Source organism: Tasmannia lanceolata, unplaced genomic scaffold (genome assembly GCF_043159265.1).
Source record: "Tasmannia lanceolata isolate RefF3 unplaced genomic scaffold, GAP_Taslan_0.1 ptg000018l, whole genome shotgun sequence".
Classification (NCBI taxonomy): Eukaryota; Viridiplantae; Streptophyta; class Magnoliopsida; order Canellales; family Winteraceae; genus Tasmannia; species Tasmannia lanceolata.
In genome coordinates this window covers 48,689,038-48,697,764 of record NW_027518695.1, presented here as the reverse complement: position 1 = coordinate 48,697,764, position 8,727 = coordinate 48,689,038, and positions in this window count along the sequence as shown.

Here is an 8,727-nt window from a genome sequence, read left to right as displayed (position 1 = left end):
TCGAATGTGGATAATCCAAGTGAGGATTTTCTCAACATCAGAACAAACTCAGAACTCTACTCGAATACGCTCATGCGAGAAAAATTACCTGTTAAAAGGACAATGATCCGATCGATTGGGGCCTAATCCAGAATCCGAAGCTTTGAGATCCGAAGCTCTGAGATGATAACAAACAGCAAAGAGAACATAGGTCTTCTAACCAGAATCCACCAGATCTGACCGGAGCTTTGCCGGAGCTCAATCGGAGCTTGACCGGAGAAGATGACACAGAGGGTTAGGGTTTAGATCGAAAATTTGAAGAGAAACTCTCTCTTTCTCTCTCTCTTGCTCTCAGATCTGCAAGAAGAATAAGCAAATGAAGCTACTAGCGAGAAGATGACCGGAAAAGATAGCCGGAATTCGGTGAAAACTTGCCGGAGACAAATCAAACGGAGAAATGAAAAGGAAAAAGCTAGGGTTTAAAAGTTTATCTCTAGGATTTGAGATTATGAGGAGAAGAAATAGAGAAAGCAAAAACTAATCAATAGAAGAAAAAGAGGCTATGGCTGAAGGTTTGCCGGAATCCGGCTGGAGAATGATCGGAGATGAAGGAAATTACAGCAAAACCCTAATTTTCCTCTCTCTCTCTCTCTCTCTCTCCCTCTCTCTCTCTCTTTCTGCAGATCTGTGATTTGGGTTTTTTTAAGAAAAACCAGATCTGAAAAATCCCCCTTTTCTTAAACGAAATTTTTTTATATAGGCAAATACGAGCTGCTGATATTGGCACTCCAAAATGATGGGCGCGCGGTTGGGCGAAGAGTTGATGGGCACACCACGGATTCGTGTCCTATTCGGCTCTGGGTCAGCCTCCTCCAGGATAATCCACCCCCCTTTTGTGAACTTGCACCACGACATTGCTTGACTCGTTTACTAGGTAAACGCGCTCGGATTTCGACGAAATTTTGCGGGGAGCTAGACGAGACCCTAACCTAGCTTAGGGTGAAGTTTGGAACCCTAATTCATTGATTCGACGGGGTTTTGCACAACCAAGAAAAATTTAGGGCACGGTCAAAATGGGGTGTCTACAATAGGCTTCTAGGAGCTCCGAGCTCGGAACTCCGAGAAATTTTCTAGGGAGTATAAAATATACTCTGGACATTTTCTCGGAACTCTGAGAAATGGTCCAGTAATAAACTTTTATCCTCTGGCCATTTTCTCGGAACTCCGAAATCTTTTCTCGGAACTCCGAGAACACTACGAACTCAAAAAAAAGTAGAGAAAATTACCAATTTGCCCCTAAAATGGTAATATTGAGTTGGGACACCATATATACCCATCTAATGGGTCTAAAACAAAAAATGAACATTGTCCAACTTCAACAAACCCTAGAAAATCATTTGTGAACTATTTTGGGTTAATTTCTCACCGAGGCGAGGGAGTAAGGAGCGATTGTTTCATGTATAATTCTTAATGACTTAACAAAGTCAGTGAATTATAATGACTCATATTCACCTCGTCTATCACTTCTTAGTCTCTTAATCTTCCTATTGAATTGGTTTTCAACCTCTAATAGGTATTCCTTAAACATTTTTAAGGCTTCACTCTTATGTCTAATTAAATAGATGATTGTATACTTAGACAAATCATCTATAAAGGTTATAAAGTATCTTTTACCACTACGGGTCAAGATACCATCTAATTCACATATGTCACTATGGACTAAGTCTAAAAGTTCTGAATTCCTTTCAACACTTTTGAAAGGTTTTCTAGAAATTTTAGCCCTACTACATGCTTCACATTTTTTAAAGTCTTCTAATATTACTTTAGGAATCATACCTAGTACACTCATGTTATGTACATATTTTCTGTTTATATGACACAACCTAGCATGCCATGAATTAACACAAGAAAGCATGTAAACAGAAGAATCACTTTCATTCATTATTTCAACATTCAGTTTGAACATTCCATCACATGCATATCCTTTACCAACAAAGGATCCAAACTTGGTTACAACATACTGGTCAGACTCTATGGTTTATTTAAAACCAGCATTGTTAATAAGAAAACCATAAACTAAGTTCTTAGTGTGGAGTATGAATAACATACTTCAGCATCACTTTCCGCCCTGAAGTGAAGTAAAGCTCAACGTCCCCAACACCGACTACCTTTGTAGTATGCGAATCCCCTAGAAGCACCTTCTTCTCATTATCTGCAGAAGCATATGTCTTGAACCACTTCTTGTCAAAACACACATGACGGGACGCACCAGTGTCGACCCACCATCCTTCAGATCCTCCAACGATATTAACTTCAGTGATCATAGCCACAAGTGGCTCTTCTGTCACGTTGGCTTGAGGGACTGGCGCATTCTTCTTACGACGACACATCCGTGCAATATGACCCTTGAGACCACAAATATAACACACAACTTTGGAATAGTCATTTTTTCAGAAGTTGTGTTTTAGTTCTGACGCTTGAAGGTACCTCGGTTTTGGTTCTATTGCTTTTTCTTCAACTTCTTTTTAGGTTTCAGATTCACTTGCTGTTTCTGATTTTGGTTCTTAACTTCAAAAATGGCATTCACATTAGTTACATTGTCATTATTCCCTTCTTTCTTATCTTGGTTACGGTTTTCTTCTTCGATCCGAAGACGAACAAGAAGACCTTCCATAGATAATTCTTTAGTTTTATGAAGAAGGGAATTTCTAAATTCTTTCCAAGAAGGGGGTAATTTGTCAATCACGGTTTCAACTTGAAATTGTTCACTTATAGTCATTCATTCTGCAAGGATGTCGTGAACAAGTTTTTGCAACTCGTGGGTTTGAGAAATCACCGTCTTCTCATCCACCATGTAATATCTAAAATACTTACTAACCGCATATTTCGTAGACCCTGCCTCTTCCGTATCATACTTCTTCTATAGGGCTTCCCAAAGTGTAATGGAATCCTTACAGTCACTATAAAAATCATATAGTTCATCAGAGAGGCAATTTAGAATGAAATTTTGGCAAAGGAAATCAGAGTCTGTCCAATTCTTTTTCATGACAGACCTGACGGGTTCAAGTTCTGATCTCCAAGGCCTTGGGTCATCTAAAACATGGGCTACTTTCTTAGTGGATAAATAAAAAAACATTTTCTTCTTCCATCTCTTAAAATTAGCACCACTGAATCGAAAAGGCTTGTTCAGATTTGAAGAATCCGACATAAGCTCATCATGGGATGCCATATTTTACAAAGAGGAAAATAGAAACGAAAAATCACCTTAAAATTGTTGTCAAATTTTCCTCCAAATATAAATAATATGGCGTACCTGATTGCTGAATTTTCTGAAAAAACAGAAAATAAATGATTAGATGAAACCTCTTCGATGCGGCGAGATGAGGCACGAACTAGGTCGCTCTCTTTAAGGTGATTTTGTGCCTCTGCGGAAAAAACCTCTGGTGCAACAGATCCGAACACAATCACCCCCAGGATACAACAGCCCAACGCACCGTTGCTATCTATCTGAAGTGCACGATCAGACAGATCTGAACCAAGTAGTGAACACTCCGAATGCCCAAAAAATGGAATAAAACAGAGAAGAAATAAAATAATAGAACTGTATGAAATATAGAGAGAAACTCGGTTCTGTCAACAACAGAGAGAAATTAAAGCACTGTTTTATCACAGACAGAAGAGTGGTACAAAACAAAAAAAGTTACGTATTTTAAAAACGGTGGTAAACATGGGTTTTTATAAGAAGAAATGTGTTTGTTAAAGACACCCTTTAGAAACAGTAAACGTATCCTTTAGAAAATGTAAATGTACGTTTAAAGCGTAAAGACACAACCCTTTAACGTTATATAAAAAAGTGTCGTTTGTTAAAACATTTTTAAGAAGGGTTTTAACTTTCACATTTGAAAAATACGTTAAAACAAAAACTACACAACTCTTGGTGTTAAAAAGATAATCTCATTTAGGGAAAACCCCAACCCAACCCAACCTACACGCAAGCGCACCCGCGCCCACGCCCCGACCCGACACGGCTCGGCTCGGCGCGCGCCCGCCTGTGTGTGTGTGTGTGTGTTTTTTTTTAATTTTATTTGTTCTTGTTGTTCTTTTAAAAATTCCCAAGGCAAACAAATTGAATGCCCTTGAAAGGCCTAAGCCTTTGCTCAACAATCCATCTTATATGGATGTAGAAATCTTTCTTACTTTCCCATCTTGGATTATCTTTTTCATGTAGAAAAGAGAGCACACTACAAGGGTTTTAAAGTTTTGGTGGGAAAAGTACAAATGAAAGAATCAATTTGAAAACTTCAAATTTTAAGTGGGAAATTAAAAAACAAAAGGAATCTTTTCTAAAAAGTTAAAAGTCTCTTTTTAACTATTAAAATATTAACACAAAGTGTTGGACTGACTCGTATCCACAGTGTCGGGCGGCACGATGCGGCGCAATGCGGGCCCACACCGCCATTATTTGAGTCCTAGTCAAACTAGGAATTTTACGATTGCATGTGTGCCAATTTCTTTTAAAGTGGGTCCCACAAATGTGGGGCACACCATAAAACACCAACAACCATTGCATGTGTGCCAATTTCTTTTAACTGCATGTCCATTTTGGCTTATCCGTTTTCAGCCTTCTTTATCTCTAGTTTCCAGATTCTCATTTGATATTTACTGCAAAATTGCATGGAAGTTGTGGCTTAAAGTTTTCATTGCTTTCTACTCATTTGGTAAGTCTCCATAGCAGCTATCATTTGAAATGCAAATTCTTTGAATGGTGATGAGAATTTGAATACAAAACATGTGACTCAGTAGGCCCTCCTGGCTTGAATATATGAACATATCTCTCGATTGGTTCCCATTCTGGCAGTCAGAGCTGTTTTCATCAGCCATTGGAATGTTGGGCTGTAAGTGATCCTCAGCTGATCACAACTTGAATAGATCTCATAGTGGAGTTGAGCTAGTAAAATGACAAGGTTTAAAGTGCAATTGTAATGACCCGGATTTTTACTGCACGGATCGCTACGGGCAACAAAATATATTTATTCCTGTAATTACACAACAGAAGGTTAAAGTACATCCTGAATTTACAAAAATCCCAAGTATGACATATTCAAAACCTTTTTACATCTGAGGAGATTGACTAGTTTCATCATTTCCATATTTCCTCATGTGGCTTTCACACTTCTCATAACTAAGGTTCCTTATTGACAACCCGCATCCAAATTTTCAAATCCTGGTGGGAAAAAGTGAGTTAGGAGAGCAGGTGTATAAAAGGTTCGACAAGTAGCTGAAATCAATAATAAGAGACAGTTCTATAAAAATATGTAGTATTTTGCATAGAACATAATGTGAATTTAAAACTAATACTAATAGGATTTTTTATAGAAACAATTTAACCAGATAGTAAAACAAACCATTTAAATCCCAATAGTTTCCAATTGTTTCTATTTCTGAAGAAGTTTCCTGTAACGATCCGCTTCACCATCGTATTGTCCGCTTTGGACTTGGCCCGCTTCCGCTTTTGGGTAAGTCGACGGCTCAGAGGTACAAACACGTCACATGAGAGAGACTATCGTACATTTACCTCTTCCATTTCTCATTTTCTCTTCTTGGCTACTCTATTTATAGGAAAAAGTAAGGGGAATAGTAACATGTGGATAATTTTTATGCATAATAACTGTTATTTTTTCCGGGTATTACAGCAATTCTAGAAATTTCTGCAACTGCTATTTGAGTGGACATAGTTCAGACCAATCTATTGTAACGCGGGAGCCGGGCGAAGAGGCGTAGCGGAAGCCTCGGAACTAGAAAAAATAAAAAATTCTGCCCATTTTCCAAAATCCCACGGACCTAGTTACTAGATATCATTGTTGAGGAATGTAAAATACAAACTTTAGAGATTCTTAGAGTGAGTTTTGACTACCCAACTGCTAGCTTCTGCTTGATTCACTCCTTGCTTGGTCGGCTCGCCTTTCGCAAAGGTGCGGACTCCGGAAGTTGAAGTGGCGGCTTCGCGGTTTTTGCTCGGACTTAAGGAGGGCTGGAGAACACTTCCCCAACACTTGTAGAATTTTATTTCAGCAAGTATTAGTGCTGGAAACTGTTGGCAGAGAAAGAGAACAAGATAGAATCTCACTATCTCCTAAATCTCAAGACATATAGAGAGACCATTGATGGGAATATCACTTGGAATTGAGAGAGAGAGAGAGAGAGAGAGAGAGAGAGAGAGAGAGTTGGTCGTCCAAAATGCAGAAAAGCACTTCTCTTTTTGTTCAACATCTCCTCCCAATATATATATTATATTAAAGACTTGCTTGCTAAGTTATCTATAATAGACATATTCCAAAATGTCAACAACTTTTGCAATGTGATTTCCAAAATCAAGACATGTATATTAGAAACTTTCTTGCAAGCTTTGAGGCTTTCTTAAATCAAAAGTTTTGCTGGGATTTTACTTCCAAATAAAAACTTTTTTTCATTTAGAGAGCAAATCTTGCAAACAAGGACTTTCCATCTATGCTTGTTCTCTTCTAAAGTTTTTCTTGCAACCTTTTTAAAATAAGCAATCGTCAATTTCCAAATTAAGACTGGTGGAATTTGTATTTTATTCTTAGCAAGTCATTGCAAAAAGGCAAGTCAATTCCCAAAAATAAAACTATTTCAGTTTTGGCAATTCTCCTTTGCTAGAAACATTTTTCAAAACTGAACTCTTTCAATTTTTTTTATTGGAAACAATATCCAATCTCTCACCATGTTCCCATCACATATCTCAGCCAATAAGATCTTAGCATTATACAAATTAATTAATAAATCACATTTATTAATTATACACACATGTGTTCATATGCACCATATGATTCTGTGCTCCTCCTCCCTATATCTCATATAGGCGATCATATCTGTCCTTGCAAATGATGAAATCTAGATCCCGGATCATCCAGTGATCCTTATGGGACAAGAAAGTAATGAGTGGGATCGACGCAGGGATCCAACGGTCTATCCTGCGGAACCCATGATGGGCTCCACTGCGACTATGCCCTGTAGTCCAACCACGATCGCTCTTAGGTAAGTGGCCCCCACCAGGACATTACCCTGAAGATGACTGTCAGATCATCTAATACCCCTAATCATATCATATACGTATGTCCTACCTCCATTCCTCATTTAATGTGTTGGGCCCTGCGGGGGGTGGACACTCAGTACCCCCTGGGCTCACCCAATGGTATACCTTCCAGTCTAGTAGCTCGGGCCCGCAAATGCACTTGTAAATCCTTTCGAAAATATATCATATATAATTTGAAAATATTTTGACAAACTATTTATCAAATCACCTGGCCAGGTATTTTCAGGCATAAGCTAAGACTGAAACTGTAAATGACTTTCCTCTAATTAAAGAGGCAGAGGATTCCTTATTAGGCGTCCTTATTGACCTCGAGGGTCACCCTATGACCTAGCACTATCTGTAAGCAATCCCTAATTAGGAACCACTCTGAGATAGACCAAAGTCATAGAGCGGGCCCATAGATCAAGGACATATAACGGTCCTGTTTGAGTAGAATAGCCTTATCCAATGTTCCTGTCCACAAGCTATTCTAGAGAAGATCCTATTTAGTGCGTGAACTATTCACAACACCCATTCTGCCTTGCTTAGGGTCCCCTACCCCAGTGACTGAGATAAATCACCCCAATTCGTGTATGGAGGATGCTGGTTGTGTACAGGAGGAGGTGTCCAGCCTCAACCCCAACCAGGAACATTTTAGGTTTGCAAAGAGATGGAATGTCATATCTCCCCGCCCCATAGGATTTGTGAATCCATGTGCATGACACTTCCTACGATGCTACCTAAGGACAAACGTGTGTTAATAAGCACGTCACACACACCATTATAAGTACCCATGTATGTCATGAAATGATGATATTATTAATAAATATGACTCAATACATCAAACATTGGCTTTTAGGGCATACACTCTGACATCTACTACTAAAAGCTAGCTGAACTGATGCAGGAGCATCCTTATCCATCAACAACTTGCGAAGGGGTTGTGCCTAACTTCTAGCTAAAGATTGGAATTAGGAAACTTCTTTATTTTAGGGATTTTGTTTTTAAATCTTATCTTTATCTTTCACAACCAATCAATTTTTAGCTTTTAGAATATCTTTAGGAGTTAATTAGCAGTTAGGATTCTTTTGTTGAAGAGACTCTATAGCTTAGCTTTATAAAAGAAAGAATATGAACCTGATGTAGTGAGATTATTGTTGGAAATTTCATGAAAAGCAATTTGCTTCTTTGTTACTGTGACGGTTTGTGGAAACCGGATATTGAGTTTTTATTCTTGCTATTTTCTTTGTATTTCTGCTCTCATTAATTTGGTATCATTATGAACACTCTGAAGTTTGATACCAAGTTTTTGAACTCCATATTAGTTTCGAGTAACTTTCAGCATATCATCACAGGGCAGTGGTTTAGATTTAACTCTGTAAGACAACAATGCAATATTGAAGACTGCAATTTACATCATTTGAGATAGGTTAAACACTAACCTTGTTTCTTCTCGTTGATTCAAAATCTGAGGCAAGAGTTTCTGGATTCATTTCAGTTGAATCAAGAGTTAAAAGGACATCATATGTTAGCATAGTGATTGAATACAAGTTTGTTTCTTTTTCCACCTATGGAGCCACCATTTGTTCCTCACATCTATGGCTATGGTGATGTTGAGACCGAGTGCATAATTTGGGCCGACGCACTCGATGTGT